The sequence below is a fragment of the Stegodyphus dumicola genome, chromosome 10 (assembly GCF_044657685.1).
Source record: "Stegodyphus dumicola isolate Sdum_Otavi_A_Nest chromosome 10, ASM4465768v1".
In the NCBI taxonomy this organism is placed as follows: domain Eukaryota; kingdom Metazoa; phylum Arthropoda; class Arachnida; order Araneae; family Eresidae; genus Stegodyphus; species Stegodyphus dumicola.
The window spans coordinates 174,013,261-174,036,639 of NC_140777.1; the positions used below are offsets into that span (position 1 = coordinate 174,013,261).

The 23,379-nt window shown below is 33.3% G+C and overlaps 1 protein-coding gene across 2 annotated transcripts in view; it reads left to right on the forward strand.

Annotated features, from left to right (window-relative positions):
- Positions 1-23,379, forward strand: part of LOC118189593 (uncharacterized) — a 475,680-nt gene that overhangs the window by 12,260 nt on the left and 440,041 nt on the right. The window lies entirely within an intron of this gene.

Here is a 23,379-nt window from a genome sequence, read left to right on the forward strand (position 1 = left end):
CCTGGGGTATTTACAGGATTCCTTGCCAGTGTGGCTTAATTTACATTAGCCAAACTAAGAGAGTCTTAAAATTTCGCGTTAATAAACATGAGGCATATGTTAGAAAAAAGGAAACACAGAAGTTTTCTGTTCCCAACATTGTTGGTTCGAAAATCACACTTTCAATTTTTCTGCTGCCAAAATTATTCAAAAAACATCTAACATTGGTGAACTGGATTTTCTAGAGGCATTTCACATTCAAAAAAATCTTTCTGTTCTAGTTAACGACCCTAATTTCAATCCATCTTTGCCTTCAGCCTTTAAAGAAATTATGTTTTAGTTCTGGTTTCATCAACAGATGGCGCCAGTAGTTTATCTCCTATCCAGGCTTTCTTATCTTATCTCGTTAATTTGCAGCTGAGGATGATGGTTCGGTAAAACCATCGAAACTAGTCCTGTGAAAATTTGGAAATGTAAAACTGATTTTTGTTGTTTGACTTATAAATTAATAGTAATAACGTTTTTGAAACTGCGCCATAGCTGAAAACTAATTCCGCATTTTATCATCTTAACCTTCCGCACTGTTTATAGTTTGTAGTCAATCAAATTAACGAAAAATTTTACTATAAATACCACTTCAATCCAGCTACGTTTCCTCTTTCTCTGCTTACTCTTACTAGCTAAAAGACGTCTCTTGCATGTGTTCTATTAAAATGGTAATGCGCCGCGTAGAGCAAATTGTCCCTAAAAATTGAGCAAATTCCCATGCCATAGAGTAATCAACAAGTAATAAAGATATGTTTGGATTATCAAGTTATAAATCTCTCCTTAACTTACATGTCCTTCGCTACTAGAAGTTTAGGGAAGTGTCTAGCCATTATTCGTGGGTCTTCTTACAAATACAAAATGTGAGTTCCAAGAAAGCTTAAAATACCCTTTTATTAACTCAAAGAGATACTAACAGACTCTTGGCTCTTAAGGAAAGTCTCCAGTTGGGCTCTAACTTAAGAAAGAAAATCAGAAACTAAACTAATTCTAACTAGCTAGGTCTTAGCAAAGCTGCACAAAGATAACTAACCCAGTTGGCGAGTAATTAAACTTCACCGACAAATACTAACAGACCCCTAAGACTACGGCCGTGCGTAGTAAGCTAGGCTTAAAGTAACGACGTGGCCCGAAGGTAGAACACGCTTTACTGAGAACTTCTTCTACGGATGTGACTGAACTCCCCTTTAAATACTCGTTCTACTTCATTTACATAAAACGCGATACTGTAATCTCATTGTGGCAGAGAGTTGTAGGTGGAAAACAAGAATTTAAAGGAAAGTGTTTCACAATTAAAAATAAATATTAGAAAATTAAAATAATCCCTACAAAGTGATTTTGTAATACTTCAAAAGGTCTCGGTATCTTCTACTACGTAATCAAAATTTCAGTGATCTTCTAACTTCAGTCCACTCGCGACTGCAGAATAACCGGTGTCTTCCCTAGTCAAGCACTCATTTAATATCAAATCATCAGCAACGAATTAAATTATCCTCACATATATATTTATATGTCACATTTTGAAGTTCGGGAAAGTCCTTTCTACTCCATTGCAGACAGCAAAAGTCAGGTGAATCAGAGATACTAATTAGCAGTGGTGTAATAATTAGCCATATTTTTCATAATCGAAGATAATTTGAAAATGATAAAGTATCATCTACGCTTATCTTAGAATTGCGATCACTAGCGCGCCGATATTCAATACAGATATTCAATAACAGAAACCAATGCCTGTGTACTGTAAGCCTGTATTTCGCATCAACGTGCTGAATCTGATTAAGAGACGGCAACATAGAGAAATAAATCATTAATCACTTCAGCACTTGTTTAAAAAATAAAGTTAAATAATGTATGTCTCAAGGGTCCTAATGATTTGCTTTTTTACATCTACACTGCACAAACATATTTTTGTCATGTTAAACTGATTCCTTCCGAATAAGCTCTTTTGTTTAAGTATATGCTTGCTTTAGTTTCGAGAGACAAAATACTGTACTCTTTTGATTTATCGTTTCCAACTGATTGCGTTATGTTACTGCTTTGACAGTGATTGTTCGAGTAATCATGTAATTTTCCAATCTACTTTTGATGTAGAAAATCAATCAGTCATTGTGAATGTCTTCACGATTCTTTCTAAACCTCACATAAGTCTCACTGAATGAAAACGAATGTGTTATATAACACTGAAAAGAAACAACGTGAGAGTAGATTATAAGTACTCCATCAATCATATTACATGAATAAATTTCCAGCACGCAAGGCTTTGTGACGTCATTTATGATCTGTTCTTCTCAAAGGATTGATTTGGCAATTGCCATGACACATAAGAGAAATTCCAAGGTTAATCACCATTTCTTTGTATCTTTGTATTTGATCATCTCAGACTTAATGGAAGCTATTTTAATATTATATGGGGAAAAACAATTATTATTGTATTTTGTCAAAGCTGATTCATGAACATTATTGCCAAAACTAAGAAATAAGTATGTATCACTTATTCGCTTTCATAATGATAATATTCTCTGTCATAAAAGAATATACGTACCCAGAAAGCATTAAGCCACAATTACAAAACTTGGTAGTAGTATAGTGTTCGAGCAGATAAACAAATGATCAAAACCTGGGCCAAAATAAGCGTGTCATTTACGAGTAACAACGCAAAGAATGTGAAAATCAGTAGGTGAGAAAGCCTGGCAGCTATACAAGTCGATACTCAGTTGGGCATGGAGTTTATTACATTTCCAGTGTCCCTCTGCGGTAGATTGTGTCACAAATGAAGCATCTGGTCAGTAAGTTGGACCACGGCTGTCGGAATACAATTTGTACACGGCTGAATTTGCCTCCCAACTTGTTCCAAATATTTTGGATAGGCGACAGGTCTGGAGACCTGCAGGCCAATCGAGAACATGTCGAAGACATTGTTGGGAAAGTCGTGCAGTATGTGACCGAGCGTTGTCCTACTGGAAAAAAGTACCTGGACGACCTGCTAGTATAAGCAGTACTATCGGCTACAAAATGTCGCCAGCGTACTTGCGAGCAGTCAGAGTACCTCGCAGCGCGACGAATGGTGAACGGCTGGCACAGCTGATCGCCGCTAGACTGTCAAAGCTTGCGTTCTGGCTGTGTGCTGCTTGGTAAAAAATGGCAAATTGGCCCGCTCATCTCTCCGCCTCCAGATACGTATGCGGCAGTCATTAGAATTGAGAGAAATGCGGGATACCTCGCTGAAGATTATATTTCTCTAATCGGACACTGTATAGCTTGAGCGAGAGCGGCACCATGCAGGAAGACAATGTTTTATGCTGAAATGTCAATGGCAAGACTTAATGGACGTCGAGACCTGAGTCCAGCATCATTTAGCCTTCTGTGAATCATATCCCTGTAAATCCGGGAATCCTTGCGAGTTGGCAAATGGCGTTGAATCGATAATACTTAACTTGTTGGTGCGGATGTGGCAGCTCTTCTAATTGCACGATCATCTCGCGCAGTGGTGTCCTGGGGAAGTGCCGATCTACTACGGCGGCTGACTATGCCTTCGCTGAGCCACTGTTTCTGACAGGGGATAATTGAACGACCATATCCCGTTTCGACCAATGCAATCGTTTCGACCAACAGCCAGTTCAACCAACCTGTCTCTTTTAGCCCTATAGTGCGATCCCTCTCAAAGTCTGACAGCCAAAGCAGGTTTATTTAAATACATGAAAGATACAAATGAAGAACTAGATAACATTAGAAGTGCAGAAGAACTTCGTAACAAAATGCAGCCAACAGCAACTACTACAATCCAATTGAATTAACTGAATTCTGAGTTAAATTTACGTATAGCTCGCTGAATTAGTAGTGAGCTAGCTACACATGTTTTAATTGTTATTTTTTCAACTACTTGAAAAAAAATAACAATTAACAAAAGCTATAGAATTAAATACGAGATGTTCTCGAAATTAATCTTCAATATTCTCTGACAACCGAATTCAATTATTTTAAGTTTAATGCCCATGGGAAGTTTTTTCCGTGGATCGTTTTAGGCAGAAAAGTATAAAAATCAAAATATTCGTAGGAGAGAGGTTATTGCTCTTTACTCAGAATGGGAGAAATATAAATAAGCGTTATCGTAGCTATACATATTTTCATAAACATAAATACCTTACATCCTTTCAATACCTCAGTTTCTGAATTCAGTTTCATCAGTTTTTTCAGTACAGTTTCATCAGTACACCTAAAATTTTAACACTGAAGTTATAAAAAATCCAGATTTGAAGAAAACAATTGTATCGCTATTTAAAAAGAAAACAACTGTATCACTTTAAACCGTTGATTCAATTCCTTGTAGAGTCTCACTTAATTTGGTAACATACAATATATACTCTTATATAAACTTAAACGACTTATCACTATGTCTAGAAAAGCAAGCAGAAACATACTAAGGGAGAAAAAGACGTTTTTAAATTAAGAACTCAATAAGTTGAACAGAAGGCATTCCCGGTGCTTACAAATCAGACATAATTTATGGCGCGAACTCAAAAGTATAATTTTAAATCTTAGTTAGGCAAAGGTTACGCAGAGATATTTATTTAAACGTGCAAGTCGGCTCTTAACCTACACCGGCGTGACAGCACTATCTGCAAGAATAAAAAAAGTCGTAGATAGGAATGCTTATCTTCGAAGAAAAACTAGTAACGGGGCCTTCAGGCAGAACATGATCTGATTAAAGAAGTGACAGTATAGATTCTTAACATAAAATAACTGGTTAATTAACATAAATACCTTACATCCTTCCAATACCTTTAAATTACTTGTTATATTTTTACTAGAAAAACCGGCGGTGATACGAAATGACCGCTGTTTTAGATATTATAAATTGTAATTAAAATGATTTGTGCAAAGGTGTCTGCTAATTCAAACTGAATTACTCAGGCGGTGAGGACGCCCCTTTGCTTACTGCCCCACGGGGTTCCCCCCTTCTACTTGCTTAATTGCTTAAAGTAGAGTGCAATGAAGGAAACCACTGGCGGTACATTTCTTAAGAGCCACCGCTAGCTCAATAAACAAAGGTGATTTTAATAATAAAATGTTAATTCACATGTCAAAGATCTCTTTGTACACAACATTTCTTGTGTAGATCTTTCCATCATTTTTAAGCTCGCCTTGCAGAGACCATCCATTATTTTTAATTTTACGTCCGTTCTTTCACGAACTCTTGAACAGGCAACATAAAATTGACCGTGTCCACATGCAGGCTCAGGTAAAAAAATGCCAACATGCTTAAGCGTTTGGCCCTAAGACTTATTGATAGTCATAGCAAAAGCAAGTTTATTGTCTACGTCTCAATTGAAACGGCAACCCTGTTTGAGATGGAGCCAAATCAATTCTTGGAATGACATGTATTTCACCTTTAGAGGAGCTAGTCAAAGACGTAGCTATTATGACATTATTTTTCAATTGCAGAACCTCTAGTCTTGTACCATTGCAAAGATTTCAAAGCATAATAATTGCTCCAATCTTTAACCTAAATTTGTGAGGTGGCATGCCAGAAGGCGACAGATTATTTAAAAATTCCGTTGGAAAGTTGTTGGCACTCGCTTTATTATCAGCTACAACGGAATGAACACTTAAATATGTCGTGTCGTTCCCTTCTATGATATTTAAGACATCATCATTTAGTTTGTCTACATCAGAATTTTTAGGACACAATATTGAAAAATTTTTAGGAACCTTTCACTAATTTCACTGATGTTTCCAGGCTGGATTTTATTACCAAAAATCCAATCCACTAAATTATCTTTGCATATCATTCACAAAGGAATCTCGACAACGTCTTCACTCAATCCATCATCTTCAGAAAGAGTTCCATTTCCAAGTTTTAAACGCTACTAACTATAGAACCTCATGTTCATTGTTGGTGGGAGTTTCTTAAATAAATCCCATGATTTCGCAAATTTTATGCTATTTTGTATTATTGCGGCTTGTGAAGCATGAGGCAATACTGATAGACATTGTCTAAAGTCACCTACAAGAAGTAAAACTTTTCCTCCAAATGGATAATCATTTTTCATGATTTATTTTAACAACCTGTCAGTTGCATCCAAAACATGGTTTGAAACCATGGTACATTAGTCAATTATTATGAGCTTTGCTTCTCTTAAAAGCTTTGCTTTGTGAGTATTTAATTTAATATTAGATACTGAAGTTCCGTTTAATGTAACTGACAATCCAAAACGACTGTGTATTGTCTTTCCATCAAGTAATAAATTTGCAGCTACGCCTGTTGTAGCAGCAGAGAGGACAGAAATTTGTTTTTTCTCTGCAATATCTCAACAGAGTTGTATAAAGATATGTTTTTCCAGATCCTCCAGGGGACCGTCAAGAAAAAACAGTTTGCCACTATTGATTGGCGCATTTAAAGCAGTTAAAATAAAATCATACGCTGGCCTCTGTTGAGCATTAAGAGTCTCTTTTATCTCTTTCTGCAAGTGCCATTTCTTTCTCCCTATTGATTTTCTTGCATAGCAAGATCAGCAAGAGGATCTTTAAAGCTAAAGCTTGAACATTTTAAGGAGTATTCTTGCAAAATACTCTGCACTTCAAGAAGTCAAAATTTTCACAATTAAAATGTGGCAAATGTTCATTATTAGGATGGATTTTATGGAAAAAACTTTCCATCATGTGTTACCTAAACTGATTCCATAATTCAGCATGCGGAAGAAAATCGTCGGTAAATTTGCATATATATGCAAAAAGATGGCAAAGTTGCCTTGAATTAAAAAATTCTTTAGTTTCATCTAGGATTGTGTTCCGCAACTGGTCTCTTTTAAAACACCGCGAGCCTTTGCCGCTTCATAAAAAGTCGAATATTCCACTTCATTAAATGTTTTAAGGTATTCAAAAGAAGTGGCACCCTTGACGTGAAAAAGAAGAAGCCGTAAACAAAAGCGTTATCATCTGGATTGACCATGTACATGCTTCCGATTACTTTGTCTCCGCCACGTTGGCGCCGGCACCAATGTTCTGGTGCTTTTGCATTGCATACAAAATGTTCAGGGATATCACGATAGTAATATTCCTTAGCTTCATCATTGTGCTTATTGAGTTCAAACCAAGCAGTGAAATTTGTGTGCTTATTTAAACAGATCCTTCTAAATCTTCAGGATTGAAGAACACATACTGCTCATCCGGCAACTGCGCTTGTAATCTGTAAATTGTATGACTCTGATAGTGCATACTGAAACCAAATATTCGCAATGCGGCTTCGGGGGCGCTAACGTAACGTGAGTCCACAAATTTACAAATCTCATCCTAAGTTTGATTTCTTAGTTCAACTCGTGCACAGTCATGTCCTTTATAAATGTATTTATAAAGATATTTGACACTTTGAATAGAAGCACAAACTTCTACGTTTATATGGCAATTGTACTTTAAAAGTAAATAAGGGTTGTGTGGCACAATCCACGAATTATCTATTACTTTATTTTCCAATTATTGTAGGCTCCGTCCTTCTATGTCTGTATTTTGGATATCCATTCACATCTTTATTTGTGAAGGTAGTAAATGCTTTAGGAAACTCCTTTTTACATTTGCCATTTTCCATGCAGACGCAGTTTGGGTTTATTAATCCACACGGACCGTGAATCATGCGCTTTGTTTCAATTTTAAAAAAGCTTGGCGAATTGACTTTGTCTGGAATTTCTGCACAGACAATTTTGTCAATGTCAGCCTCACTTTTAAGCTTTGATTCACTGTCTAAAATTATTAAAATGTGACAGTGAGGCAGTCCCCTTTTTTTGAAACTCAATGACATATACTATTGCTTGGAGTTTGCCAAAGAGACCGTCTTTTGAATCTTTTAATAGGGATTTTAACTTAATGTTAAAAACCTTTGCTACAATATCACATTTCTATTAGTAGCTGTTTGGCCATCCTTCAAATTATTCTGGATTTCATCCCAATTTGGATTACATGTAATTGTTACAAGAAAGGTCTGGCTTACCAAAGTTTGTAGCAATAGACGTTGCATCTTGAAATCATTGTTGCATGTTCCTGAGACTGCCTTCTAAGGAAGATGGTACAACTATCTTTTTCCCAGGAACTTCAGTGTCTTCTCCAATTAAGTAGTCAGAGAGACCATTGTATTTTTCAGTTCTAAGATCTTTTTGGTGAGTTCTAATGTAGTAAAGCCGCTCAGATTCCATTCGGCAATACCAATGACAAAAGAGTGGCTGAGTTAATTTTTCTGCCATTATAAGCGGATTAGAGTTGTCTCGAACTAACAACATATAGCTATAAAATTCCACTTCCAAAAATTCCAATTTTACTCAAAGATCTTCAGTTGATACTGAAGCAGTTGAACAATTTCCAGATGAATTCATCAAACTTACTAGCAGTGAAAAATTATCTCCTGAGCAAATTTAAGGCTTGTAAAACTGATCCATATACTGTTTGCTATTTGGATGCTGATTAGTAAATAATTTATTTAAAAGTGGTGGATAATTAGACTAGAAGAGAAACACGCTAATGGGACAATCAAAATCGTATAAACAACCTTGTATTTAGCGTAGGTATAATGAAACACTCAATCAATTTCGAGGGCAGCTAAAGGTCCCTCCTCATCAGGAGAAAGAAATACTTAGAAAGAAGAAAATAAACACGTGGTCCTTATCAGCACTGCACGTGGTTATAACTAGATTTTTAATCAGAGTTGCACTGGCCGCCTACTTTTACTGAGCCAGGCTATCTGATCAAGCATAAAGGACAAGAAAAAATTAGCGAAGTTAAAATAGGGAGCGAGGGGCAAATGCATCTTAGCGTTGATTTTGAGCGTAAGATAATAAAATAAAGGGAGTCACACTTTATTTACAATAAGCTGCTTAACAAAGGTTTCATTGTTCAAAGAAAAACTATTGTTTCTCATTGTTCAACTTTTTAAAATCCATAGCAGCAGATATCATCACATAAATCGAATGTAAGCTAAGATGCAAATCGTCGCATAAATCGAACAAAATATTCCACATAAAATTCTTTCTGTAACATAAAATGCATTACAATACAGACAAGACGATTGAATTTTCAAATTCTAGAATCTTAGGAAAGACTGGAGATTCGGAAACTTGAATTTTCCTGCTTTTTTCATTATTCGAATCTTTCAAATCATAAGTTTAAAAAAAATCACTAAACGTTTTAATAGAAATTTTGAAAATCACGGTGCTATTACTTTCAGAAAGTAAATGCTGGCGTTCAATAACGGTGTACCTTAGGAAAAAAGGGGGGAACATGTTTGTTGCAATCTTAATGGATTTGGATCGTTAATATTATCTAGTTTTTCTGAAAGGAATTCAGCCTGTTTATCTATGCTTACTGTTGAAATATTCTTCTTCGTTACGCACTTGCTATGATCTAGAAAGGTTCTGAAAAACTGGAAAATTTTTAAACTGTTACTTAAATGCTTTTTTATAATGAGAACCTCAGAATTTAAGTGTATTTTTAATTATTCTATTAAACTTTATTTACTGTATTTCATTTTAATTCTTTTAATAAGCATAAACGGTTTTTTAAAACTGTACTTTTAAATCTGTACTTCATTCAATTCAGATTTTATTTTATAGAATCTCATCTTCTTTGGCAACATAAACTAGATGAGAACTCTGGAAGACATAAGCAACTTCTCGTTATGTCTTGGAAATTAGAACGTTGACTTGGAAAGGGTGCAAAAGACTCTTTTATTAAAATAAATAGATTAACAGAAGGCACACCTTGTGCTTTTAGAACCAGCCAGTATTTATGGCATAAATAAAAAATAACGAATTAAATTTAATTAAATAAATTGTAAGTTAGCCCAAAGGCTACACAGGCAGAATGCGTGCAAGCTGACCTTAGACCTAATATTGGCGTGGCAAGCCTAACGGCGAGAATAACGGAACGCCGCAGATAAACTTCTCACAGGAGAATCAACTAGCAACGTGGCCTTCAGCAGGCGGACACGCTCTGATTTTACACTCTAAAACCTTTAAATACGATCTCTTTCTACCTCATTTGAATACATGCGAACTAGAATTTAGTATTCTGACAGGAAAACGGAAAGCGAGATAGACAGTAAAGATAATTAAACTAACATAAAATAATTAGTTAGTAAAAACTAAATAGCAGATCCTTATAACTTAAATGTTTTATAAATAAAATTGTTCTTCTTATTATTCTTAAGTGTGTAGTGTTCCTCACTTTGAAAATTTTAAATTACTGTTGGAAGTGAAGAACTCATAAGAGAATAATCGCTTGAGTTCGTGTGACAGGAAACAACAAGATAGATGGGTAAACTAACCCTTTATTATTCCAACTAAGGTTTAACAAAACTCCTTCTTGGAGTGTACAATAAAGCCGACACTTGGGCTTTGAACTTAAGATACTAAGAATTAACCTAAACTAATCTAAACTAAAGAGGTATAGCCGAAGCTATCAAAATTCTAACAGATTTGGCCCTTTAACGTTAATAGACTGTGAAACTATCAAAAGCCTAAAGCACGGCAGAACGTAATAATAGCTTACGAGAGAGTAGCCTAAAAAAGGCGGACGAGTGCAGCCAGAATACCTTTGTACCTCTCTCACTAAGACCGAAGAACTTCGCGTTTAAATACCGCTCTTCCTCATTATGTATACAGACGTCAATCTAAAACTACGTTCTGGCCGGAAGTAGTAAGTTGAAGTTAAGAATCGACAGGAAAGGAACTTTAACTCAAAATTTAACTGTTAATAAAATTAACATAATCCTTACAAATGAAAGACTGTTTCAGTAGAATTTTAGGATATGGATTCAAAACAAATTATGATTTATTTCATCCTTAGTTAGCAATCTTTTCTATTGATCTTTTAGTAGTTTCATTGGAAATGACTAGAAAAATTCAGATGCAAAATTCTGTAGACGTATCGTATAAAATGTGCAACAGTCTAACCGATTTCTTGTTTGACTATTTAGTAATAAAGCTGTTGAAGTGAGCTTAATTGATTGGGAAGTTCTTTAAAACTTTGAAAATTTACCATAAATTTCAGTCAGAGGAATGTAATGAGTAATTGTCTGAAAATAACAAAAATATGTAATTTTCTTACCAATGTATATTATTTTCCAGTTTTTCTTAAGTATACCTCTAGGAAATTTGCGTAGTGAACTTTCTACTACTACAATAACCACAATAAGATGATTACCTCTGAAAGTGACTAATATTTCTGAGAACATAAATAAACATCGGCACTGAAGATTTTGAAACACTAAGAAGGAAACTTGCACACTTTGAAACACCTTTTTAAGAAGTCCAATTGCACGGAAGACCAAAATCTTAAGATACAGTGGGTGTGCGACCGGTGACATTTTATATTTAAGTTTTAATAACAGTTAAGTTGATTTAAGCTGATTCTTTCCTTATACCTTCTTTCGTCATGTACTCGCTCTGAGTCCAGAAGATTATGCAGATTTCAGGCCAAGCGTCGCAGTTAAAATTCAGAGGAAGAATCGTAAAAGGCGTACTACAGGTCATGCGTCTGTCGCCGTTGGTGTCGGATTATTGAAAGGAAGTTCTTGATTCAGGAATATACATGAACATCGACATTTGGTTTCATTAGCTGAGGTTTAATTGACCCAGCTGATACTGTAATTTGACGTATAATGACAGAAGTTGTACCACTTAATATACTGTAAAGTTCCAGCTTGCAGCTGTAGCCTAGGACTTTGTATTCAGTTAATTCCCCGGCGGTAAGGAAATTAAAACTAACTTGCACATATTGTGTTGCATATTGCGTCTATAGCTATTGGCCATAACTGTACGACACATAAAGGTAGCTCTTAAGGATGAGCAGTGAGTATATAAGGTATTTCTCCCGCCTTCTTAGCATGCCTTCGTGGTGTAATGGTCAGCACACTCGGCGCGTATTCAAGAGGTCCGAGGTTAGAAACCCAGCGAGGCCCATTGCACATTTTTCATGACTTCTGCTTTTTAAGAACCTTATGTCTCTACAAGTAGGAATAAGAAATCAGACACTGAAGGCGCTACAGAAGACACTGAAAACGCTACAGACTTCGAAAGTATTCACTGTATCCTTAAAGTTAGCCTTAAAAAGATACTGCTTATTAAAGTCTTATGCCTCAAACTGTGTTAACAGAATGACTCGTAATATATTATTATTAACTGAATTACATTAAAATTATTCAAAAGAATTCTTGAAAGCTTAAGGCAAAATTTGTTAGAAAGTAAAAGTGACTCCAAAATTCTTTTCTGTAAAGTAACACAAGCATCTTGAATTAATATTGTTACAGCTAATATTTGCAGCAGAAAATTGAATATGCTAAAAAAGAAATGCAGCATTATTTTGGAGGTGTTTGAAATCTCCGGAAACTTACAACTTAATTGCATTCGATGGGAATGGCCATTACCCATGGGTCATTTAGCCGTCTCAACAACGAGAAAGTTACCCAGAATGCAGCACAAGTGCAATTTTACATTCAAAAGTACGGGGAAGTTCCATCCCAGTTTTGATGCAAAGTACCCAGGGCAGCGGATACGAAGATCTCCCACCTCTTCCCCTACTAATAAACTATGGAGGTTAGAAAGGAAGGAGTGGCCAAACCGGCACTACAAATGAAGCACTGCTTCGAAGCTTCGGTCACCAGATGGGGTGTTTTTATTTACACTCAGAAGCTCGATTTACAGCGCTCTGACAGTATTCCGACACACGACAGTTCCATACAAATTGAAAAACGTGACACATCCGCATAAAAGAAACATTCATAGTGTGATAGATAATAGCAATTTCTATAGTTTGTAAAATTTAAGCAAAAATCACATCTTGGTTATTTTTCGATAACTAACAACAGCGATTTTGATTATGAATTTGTTTTATAAAATTTTAAGCTGTACAAAAATATAGATTTTAGCAAAAATGTTATGCTTAAAGAATGAAAAATATTTTACGATACATCTTTCGATACCCTTGACAGAGTATTCGCTACTTTTATTTTATGTTCCAAACGCCAAAATATTTTAAATAAAGTAATCTACATCTACGTATTAGTGTAACATGTACTTTTTAAAATTGGTGTAAATTATTTTACTCGAAAAATATAATGAATGCACAGAAATTAAAGGTTTGCACATGTCAGAAATGAAAAATATGAAATAGTATGTACGGGTATTTAATGCATGTGCTTGCAAAAACATGTATCTGCCTTTAACAAAATACGTAAATATTTATTAAATTATTTATAAATATATTTGAAATGAAGGATTTATTCATTCATAAACAACTGTGAAAGTTACTATGAAGAAATCTAATTATTAAATGTATCTAAATTTATAATGATTATGAATATTATCTAAATATATAATAAAATTGAATTGTAAACATAAGTTGAAATTCTGTTGACAAATACGTTATAAAACTATTTAAGCAAGAATATTTCTTACTGGAAAGCAATCTGTTAAAAGGTAAAGTAATTTCTATGGGATGAGTAATAAAGAACAGTTTTGGAAAATGTATTGTTGAAATTAAGGGTAAAAAATCTGATAAGTATAATTAAAAGAATTATTCCCCTTTTATTTTATAATAACTCAGTTACAAGTTTAAAAAAATATTAAAAAAATAATCCTTATTTTATTCCTTTTCAGAAACATTCAGAGGAAGTTAAGTACTATTTAAAGTATTTCCCTATTAAAATAAAAGGTGCTCTAGTTTGAAATGGACCGAATAGAGCATTAATTATAAATTGTCTTTTATTTTTCGATTTAAAAGATGCCTCAGAAGCTAAAACATCATGTCATATTTGAGAAAGTATTTTAGGAAAGAGCTCTATAAATAAAAAAGAAATAATGCATAATTTTAATAATACAATAAACTTTGATCTTAATTTTTGTAATCCTTAACCGAATCAAATCGAATTACCTTACAATTTTTTTCTAATGTAATTAACGAAAACTTGTGAAAATATTTCAAATTAAACCATTCTGAGCAAACCGTTCTGTGAAAAGTATAGCATTTAATTCCGTTCAGAATGAAATGTTGTTAAAAATGTATTCTTTTCATATACGTAGAACTCTGAAGTGTTATAGAAAACGAAAAAATATATATTTATATGCATATTTACGACATAATTACAAAATATTTACATCCGATCGTGACAAAAATCATTTAACTTAATGGTAAATTACTCAATGTTTTGGGAACTAGTTCTGTTTCCGCGATTCCTCTTTCCGCGTTTTTCAAAATTCTTCCTGTTCCCGCGAAATCGGAGGGTACAATCCTCCACAGTTCCTCGGGGTGGTAATGTCATAAGTCATTAAGAGGAGCTGAATAGTTTCTTTGTGAATAAGTTGGTCTTCATTTTGACATGGGGTTTTAGTTTAGGTCCTCTCGAAATCTTTAGTTTCATTCTATTTGTAATTCTGTTAAAAATTAGCTGTAAGTTTTCACATCTTATCTTAACCAATCTTTTAAAATATCCACCGTCACAATAAACAAGTTACTTCATAGTTGCCTTAAAGACGTTTGAATTCAGTTACAATTGTTGCACCAATGTTTCAGAAGATTTTAATATTGCGACGATAGGGATAAATTGAATTGAATTGCGAGCCGCGTTTAGAGTTGGAATTGCAAGTGACTCACAAAGTGCAGTTTGTCTTACAAAAGAAACTAGATGAATAGGAAACTTAGAAAAAGAGCATTGTAAAATGAAATATTATTACGTAAGTTGATAATAATTAGCATTTTCATTATATGCATATATACATGTATATATAAAACTGAATTATTTAAAATATACTTTGTAACTGAGGTAGATTTTCTTTTAATCCACCTTTCTTTTGGTAACGAATATTTATTCTGAAAAATTTTATTATTTCGGAAGAATATTATTTTTCCTTTAGGAAATTTAATCTTTTAGTTCATTGACAAAATCAGCGCAGAGTTTGAACATCTCTCTCTCTCCTTTTGAATACAGTATTAGATTCATTCATGCAAAGATCCGAGATCGTAAATATTTTTCGATTATTTCTTTTTTAAAAATTCTTAAAATTCTTTTGATTTCATACATCTAAAGAGTTTATCACACATGGCTACAGTTCCTGCTAGACGGGACTTTTCTGAGAAACGAAATTCTCGTAGCACTGGTTTAAAGGGGGGAATTCCTAGAAAAAAGAGCCCCACCTGAAGCGAAGTCCCGCCTAGCTACGGAAGCAATGTTGCGGCTACGCGGGATTCTTTCAAACCTCCCCGAAAATATCTCGGGTCCTGGGTAGAGACAACCAATCAGACGAAAGTTCTGCTTCTGAAGGATCACGGGATTCAGATTTGAGCGATAATCGATTACTGTTTGGTTCAAGTCTTTGTAGTAAGTGAGAATGGTAACCTAGCTATGTGTGTTTCCTGGAATTGTGCGGGTTCTGAAAATTTATATATTTATAAATTTTTATATTTTACATTATATATAAAAGAAAAAAAGAAAGAAAAAAAGGGGGAAAAAAGAAAATTTGAAAGGTTTCAGATTTCAAATTACGTCGAAAGGGGCGTTTTTTTTAACATTTTGTGTGTTACCTTTATTTATGAAATATAATGTTCTTCGCACTTAAACCACAAAATTCAGTTCAATAGCAATATCGTAAAATAATTTAAAAATGAGCGTATCTTTAGAATTTCCGATACACAGTCTCGCGCGCTGGAGATAAAAATATTTTTTCTGTACAACGTTGCCATGGCTCGCTTTGAAATCCTTGAGTTTGTTAATAAAAAATTCGTTAAAGTTTTACAAAATAAGAAACAGATAATAAAACAAATTGCAAATTTAAAATTTGGGCTCGTATTCGCAGTAGGGTTACGTCATTCAAAATCGGATGGCTGTAGTTACCGTTGCTTTATACACAATGCTAGAAACATACATACATTTATGCAGATTCTTCATTATTTAATTTCTTCGACTATAATATGGGGCGATAATATTCGGTGGCAACAGTTTGAAAAGTGAAATGAACATTCAGGGTGATTCGAAACGAAACGAAATCGCAAAACGAAAACAATAGTCCCTCAGGGACAAAGCCTTTTGGACTAATAAGATTGTTCGGAATTTAATTTCTATTGTAATTCCAGTTAATTTCTATCATAAAAATAGAAATCCATAATTATCATAGCTTTACTTCAATTAACGTATGAAGGTAGAATTTTGAAAATGAAATGTTAATATAAATTCAATTCGGAGTCAGTTTCTTAGACTAAGAAACTGATTACAAACGAATTGCATCTTGTCATAAAATATATTGCTAATCATCATAGTCACACAATCAGAAATAATTATTGTAACTTTCTTATTATACATCAGTTTGCTTCAAACTATCTTGCAGTTCATGAAAAATCCTATACTCAAGAAAATAACTTACTTCAAACTTTTACAAAAGAAGACCTTCTGCTTACGTTTTTGTTTCCTGAAGAACCTGAGATAATAAGCATACATTCAGAAGTCGGAACTAATGGGCTAGCAGGTAATTTACGGATGGATGGTATTTCAATCTGCAAATGGAATATCAATACATTTTATTGGGAGAGCTAGAAATAGGATACCTTACATATCCAGGAAATAAACAGTTTTTCTGTGTATCATGACACTCATGATGCAGAAAGACATTCTTCCGGATTGTCGTAATTGTTTCCGCTGCATTTGTACAGCAGTGGTCTTCGAACTTTGTCGGGTCACGGAACCCTTAGAACTATAAGGTTTTCTTCGGGCAACCCCCTCCTATCCTTAGAAAAATATGTTTAAAAATAATATTAATATAGATATGCTATAGGTACTTTATGTAATAACAATTACAGAATATCCGATGTGGACGTAACCATGTCTTCCTTGAATGGCGTGTTAAATTATACACAATTTTTGGCTGCCCTTCATTTAAACTTATTTCCTAGAATTTCCTTAGAGATATATTTCTCATTCCATCATTTTAGTTCTCATTCGCGGGCAAAAATATATAAAAACATCTTCATTAAAAATCGTAAAATTTAGAAAAAACTGAAATATCAAATGCAGCTGAAGAAACAATTTTTACAATTAAAATTATAATATTTACTCAAAAACCAAGCAGTTCGGCTAACTCACAGGAAGACAATTTTCGGTGCACAAATTTAAGTTTCGGTCGCTCTGGAGAAACAGACAAGCTGGTGCACGAACTGACTTAATGCACTATTTTTCTAAGAGTTACAAAAGTAAAAAAGGGTGCTCCGTTAGCCTTAGTTGCACTTACCCAACTTTGAAATTGGTGATAATTCTACAATTATTGCATGCAGATTAACTATAGGCATGAAAACCTTAACCAGAACATAAGAACAACGTCGAATAGTTGAAAGAGTTTTTTTTTTTTTTTTTTTTTTTTTTTTTCCCCCTTCATAACATAGCACTAAACCGGGAACTGAAACACTGCTATATTTTGCACTTGGCAGGAAATACATTTATAATTTTAAATATTATATTTTACATCTAGAAAGGTGATCCTCAAAACAGAAAATTTTTGATATGACACATTTGCACAAATACGAAATATACTCCACAAATACTGCTCCTCCAGAATTCCCAAGATAGCTTTCTTGCTGAGCAGAGAGTAAAGCAGGGAAATTACTTTTACAGGGATATGTGTGCTTACTGCCAGAATCTTCGTTTCCTCGACTCTCGCAGGACCAAATCTTTTGCCAGAAGATCTAATAATTAACTTCTTTTACTGACAGAGTGATTCTTGAAAATTTATTAAAATTAATCACAAATGTTAAATGTTAATGAATCATTTATACAGATATTATATTATTAGTGGTTAGAGGTAACTTGTCTTTAAGAAAATAGTATATACATTTACGGAATCGCAACAAACTGCCGAAGAACTAAGATGCTTATGAGGAGAGAAATTTAAAGTTCAAAAATACATACAGGTAAAATCTATATATTGATACCTACAAATGTACGAATAACCGGAATTGAAATGAAAAATTCTGATGTATTATTTTCTATTGGTTAGCATTCTGTTTACACTTTATAAAGAAGGAATATGAAGTTATAAAATTACCAGTGAATTATAATTACCAGTAAATTATAGTTACCAGTAAATTACTATCATTACTAAAGCATAAAATTCATCAAACAGATACCAGATTATTTTATTATTATTACCAGAATTATTGCATTCTCTTTTTCATGTTTGCATAACATAGGGTTAGCACGTAAAGCTAACAATTGAAATATCTGTATTATTATACCTGGTGAGAACACAGTTAATTTTTCATGCTTCCTAATTTCAAGGAATTTAATGATTTCCAGAGTGGTGACCAAACCAAGATATAGTGGATGATAATTTGTCACTACTAGGATTTGATTCTGCAGTCATTCTTCAAGTAGGAAAGAATGCAGGGAGTTATCCCATTCCTCTGCATACCTGTCTTTATGGTTCAAAACCCCGGCTAAAGCCCACATAACTTTTCTGTTTCTTAGCTTCAAAAACCTAATGGTCTCTACAGCGAAAATGAAATGGATGATAATTTGCTATTACTGGGATTTGATTCTTCAAACACCCTTTAAGTGGGAGAGAATGCAAAGATTTATCCCATTCTCCTGTGCATGCTTTCAGAATGTAAGTGGTTCCACATCCAGCTAAATGAATGACTTATGGTTCAAATCCCGACTAGAGCCCACATTACTGTTGAACGTTTTTAGCTTCAGCAAAGTCTAATAGAATTTAGAAATTCATGAAATCCTTGTTAATGGTAGAATAATAATGAGCGAAGTAATGTAACAAGTACTAACTTGTTACATCTGAATTTTCATATTCTTCCGCTTTTACTCTTCAATTGATAGATATAATAAAATTAAGACTAGCTGTAATGAACTTAAGATAAATAATGAATTAGTCCAAACATTATTTCAAGCATTAACTTTAAAAATAATTTTAACTCATTAAGATATACCCGTAAATAAATTAAGAAAATTATATTTTTTGATTACGTTATTCTTGAACTCATAACCAAACAGGAGACCTGGAGACCACTGGGACCATGAAGACTTTCAGCTTTATTGCTCACTCAGTGGGATCATGTTTATTTAAAATTTTATAATATTACAGTAAAAATTTGATTTTGATGTATACATAATTTTGACATGTACTTGACATGCACTGACAGAATTCCATATAAATATTAACAGAACTTTTGATGATACGTACATAGAATATAGAATGCATAATGTAGAATACAAATGAATAGTTAAATACAAAATTTTGTTTATATACAAATAAATAATGTAGGATTTTGATGATCTGCTGAAATGTAATAACAGTTCACAGTTTATAAATAGTTCATAATTCATAAATAGTTCACTAGTCAAAAAGTTCATCGTTCATAAGTATGTTAAAGTTTATTTAGCTGTTAAAGTTAATAGTTAGTCCGAAGTAAGTTCTGATAAAGTTTATAGTTAGTCTGGAGTAAGTTTCATATTTGTAAATTGAAGTTACGCTGCCTTGAAATGATGCTAATTATGTTTAAATAATGCTGATGTGGTATCGTGATGCCCTAATTTATGCTGCCTTTAGATTATCACAATTTTCTATAAGATAATCTGTTAAAAGCTTTCTACGAAGAGGTTTACTTCTGAGCAATTGTTTGAACCATCTTTGGGCATTTTCACTTGTGAAAGAACAAAAGTGGAGGTCTTTTAATGATTAGTATATTCAAACAAGTACTGATCTATTGTTCCTGTTGATCCATATATGCAGTTGTCTGTATGATACAAGCGGAAACGAAAAATATATGAAATGAAGGGTCCATGTGCTGTTAGAAGATATGTTATTGCATTATTTGTTGTAACTAAATTTCGTGTTGCTTTTAGTAGGAACATAAAAGTTCGACTGCCCGTATTATCTTGCGACCGCATGAGTTTTCATTGAGAAATTAAGTCTTATTCAAGTTTTGATTTCAAAAGTGATATTGGATATCATAGCAAAACAGAAAAAGAAGTCTTTTTAATTTACCATACATATAATACAAAAAGCTGACTAGATAAAGAAATTTTTTTAGCCTTTGAAAAGTAAAGCTGCGTTATCAACACGAGTAAAAACTATTTTGTTTAATTAAGTAATGGAGTCTTAATTTTGGAAAAATAGGAATGAAGACTGATATTATAATACTTATTGATGTAATGTGAGTGCGGAAATGCATTTTAACTACGGAATAGTTATAAGAGTAGCTTCCTTTATGACTCAGAAAGATAATTTTCTGAGTATTGTACCCGCTGTAGTTTATCTGGCAACAACTGATACAAATAGCTTAATTGAAATCTCGCGTGTCTGCTTGCAATTTGCGTCATAAAACTCTAACTGAAAATTCCTAGTACCGGAATCTAATCGAATCTGGCAGCGTATGCCGTCTTGCTTATTTGAGAATGCGCTGTTATTTTACAGACCTTTTAGGAACCAATAATGATTCATTGTCATTCTTAGAAGTATTTGAGGGTAATTAGAATTAAAGTTTAAATAATTCTCTCTCAGTTTACTTAATTTTTGCACACATATGTCGTTCTTTTATTTTGTAACTCTAAAGGATTCTTTTAAACTGAAACGATTTGTGTTTGGCAGGGGAAAATAATAATGTTGCGGGGTTTTGAGGTTGTAAAAATTCCCTGATATGACATTGCAATACAGCTGATATGAATTTTATTTAAAGGAATGCCTATAAAAATGTTCAAAAAATTAATATTTACCATATGTACATTTATACGGATTTTAAAATTCAAACTTTAACTCCTGATTTCACGAATAAAAAGATATAAACTGTGCGTCATCGGAATGGCAACAAATAAGAACAGATACTCTACGGGCATTTTATTGAATACAGCAGTTTAAAAATTTAAGATAGAATTTAAATCGCAATATTTTTACCCTTCTAAAAAATTAAAACAAAAATTAAATTCCACTAATTCCTTTTAAAAGAAGTAGTAATTCCATTTGAAAAGCTATTCAAAATTTTATTTTAAGAACCACTACAAACAGCAGAAAAAATCTCGGCATGGAATAAATTTAACTGTGTCTAATACTAGTTTGGCATGTCAAGTAAACATATGTAAATAGTCTCAGACATGGGAAGGAAATCACGCCCAACCAACTTTATAGGATTCATTTAAATTCCTAGTTATCTTTACCCCTTTAAAAGTTTAATATAATTATTTAATATTTTCGATGCATCCTCTCTCAAAGTTCACTTTTTCTTTTCAAGCTGTTGAGTTCATATGGACCCATAAGATATGTTAGCGTAAAATTAGATAATTATATAATGCAAGGTGTTTTTGTGAACTGCAATCTCAGAAATAAATCCGAAATAAATTCCACCAAATTCTGCTCATCCGCTATTAGCTAATTTTTAGATTTTCTTAAAATTCAATGCCCCTGATAGCACAGCAAAACATAAGAAATAAAATTTCGTCAATATAGAATTTCAGATACAGTTAGAAAACTCAAGAAAGCGGATTTTTACGAATTTTATGAGCAGTGGGTATATTGGCTGAAGAAGTGCATCGTTACTAGTGGCAGTAATACTGAAAAGTATTAAAGGAACATAAATTAGCTTAGTAACTTTAAATTATTTCTGCGATATTAATTAGATCTTAGACATTTACACTTATACATCAGATAACTTATACGGGATAAAAGCAAGAGCATTGTTGTAACAGTAATGTCTAATACGGTGCAGTCAAAGCTCCGTACGCATGCGCGACCGCGTGCGAGTGGCAAGGTCGTTTGATAGACAGTCGCGCATAGACAGTCAGTGTGTTCAAGTGGTGTTTGCTGTATTTTATTTTACTTCGCCAAGTTAGTGATGTTGCGATTTATAGAATTTTAATAAAATGTAGCAGATTGTGTACCAATATAATTTACTCTTTAGTACCGTAAGAAAATACAGGATTCAGAGCAGACGGCATTAGTATGGTTGAAGTAATTGTTAATGGACAGTCAAGATTATTCTAGCATCCGTATACATTCACCCAACTGTGAATTCAAGAGATTTGATGATGTTCGTGTTTAATTGCATTGACGAAATATTTTAAAATTACTTTTTTGATCGACGAAGAGTTCACTGTAGATGCACTCCTATTATTATGATGGGAGATTTCAATGTAGACGTCAAACGAAGTGAAAAGGTATTTGATTTTATGAAACACCATTTTAATCTCGATATGGTGCCAGGAACTATCCGAGTATCATTTGGAATCTATTTATAGATTTAATATTTACTAGGAATATAACTGCAGACATCTTAAATTGCGTATTTTATTTTCTCGTATCATCGGCCAATTTTATATAGAGTCATTTTGATTTATAAATAAATGCAATAAATAAAACAATAAATACATGTGTGTGCAAAATCTTTTGTTTGTTTTGTTTGTTCTAAAACATCCTCAAACTTCCTTTAGTAAAATTACGCATTAAACACAAGCGACTCTTTAAACAAAAAGAGACAGTCTACCGTCAATTTTTGGCAGTTATTCTTTAGCTTAGGTAAAAAATAATTTTGCAGTTTAAGACGCATTATTAATAAGTTTGATTTTTAGGTGACAAAGGACAAAAAGTGACTAAAAAAAGATGCTATATATTTTTAGTATGTATTTATTAAACATGTTTAAGAATTTTTAATAAAACCGACATCAGTATATGTCTGAATATCCCCAAAAGTTTAATTTTAAATTGGTATGTTTCTTGGGTACAAATTTTATAATGCCTGAAAATATTTTAGGCAGACCGTTTAGGAATACGTAATTAATTAACTTCAAGTAAATTCAGAGAGAGTAAACATGACTTTTAATGTACTAAAAATTCTTGAAATTTGTTTTAGCAATCAAAAATTAAGTTTATTATGTATTTATGACTCGGTTGAAGATTCTAGTATTCACTGTAATAAAAAAAATGAAAAAGCTGGAACGGCAATGACAATAAAAATAAGTTTTTGTGATTTTGGGGAGGGGGAAAAAATCACACCTACCAAAACTGTAAACTAATGAAACGTTAAACACGTTTAAGAATTTTCTATCGATTCCATTAAGTTTTGTGACTACAATGGATCGATGTGCAAATTATCTTCCGTGTTTGAAGCATTATTGACCATAGCGTGCTAACCCTCGGAACTAACACAAACATGTTCCGCGTTGATTAACTTCTTTGGTTCCTTTTACGAGAGCTCATGTACACTGTCCGGCTTTCTTTACTACTTCCTCTTACCTCTAAAAATGGACCTCAAAGTAGTGAATATTGATCGACAGAGAGAATACTTGAGTCTTTTACGTGTAGGATAAAAATGGTTCGTATGATAGAACCGTAA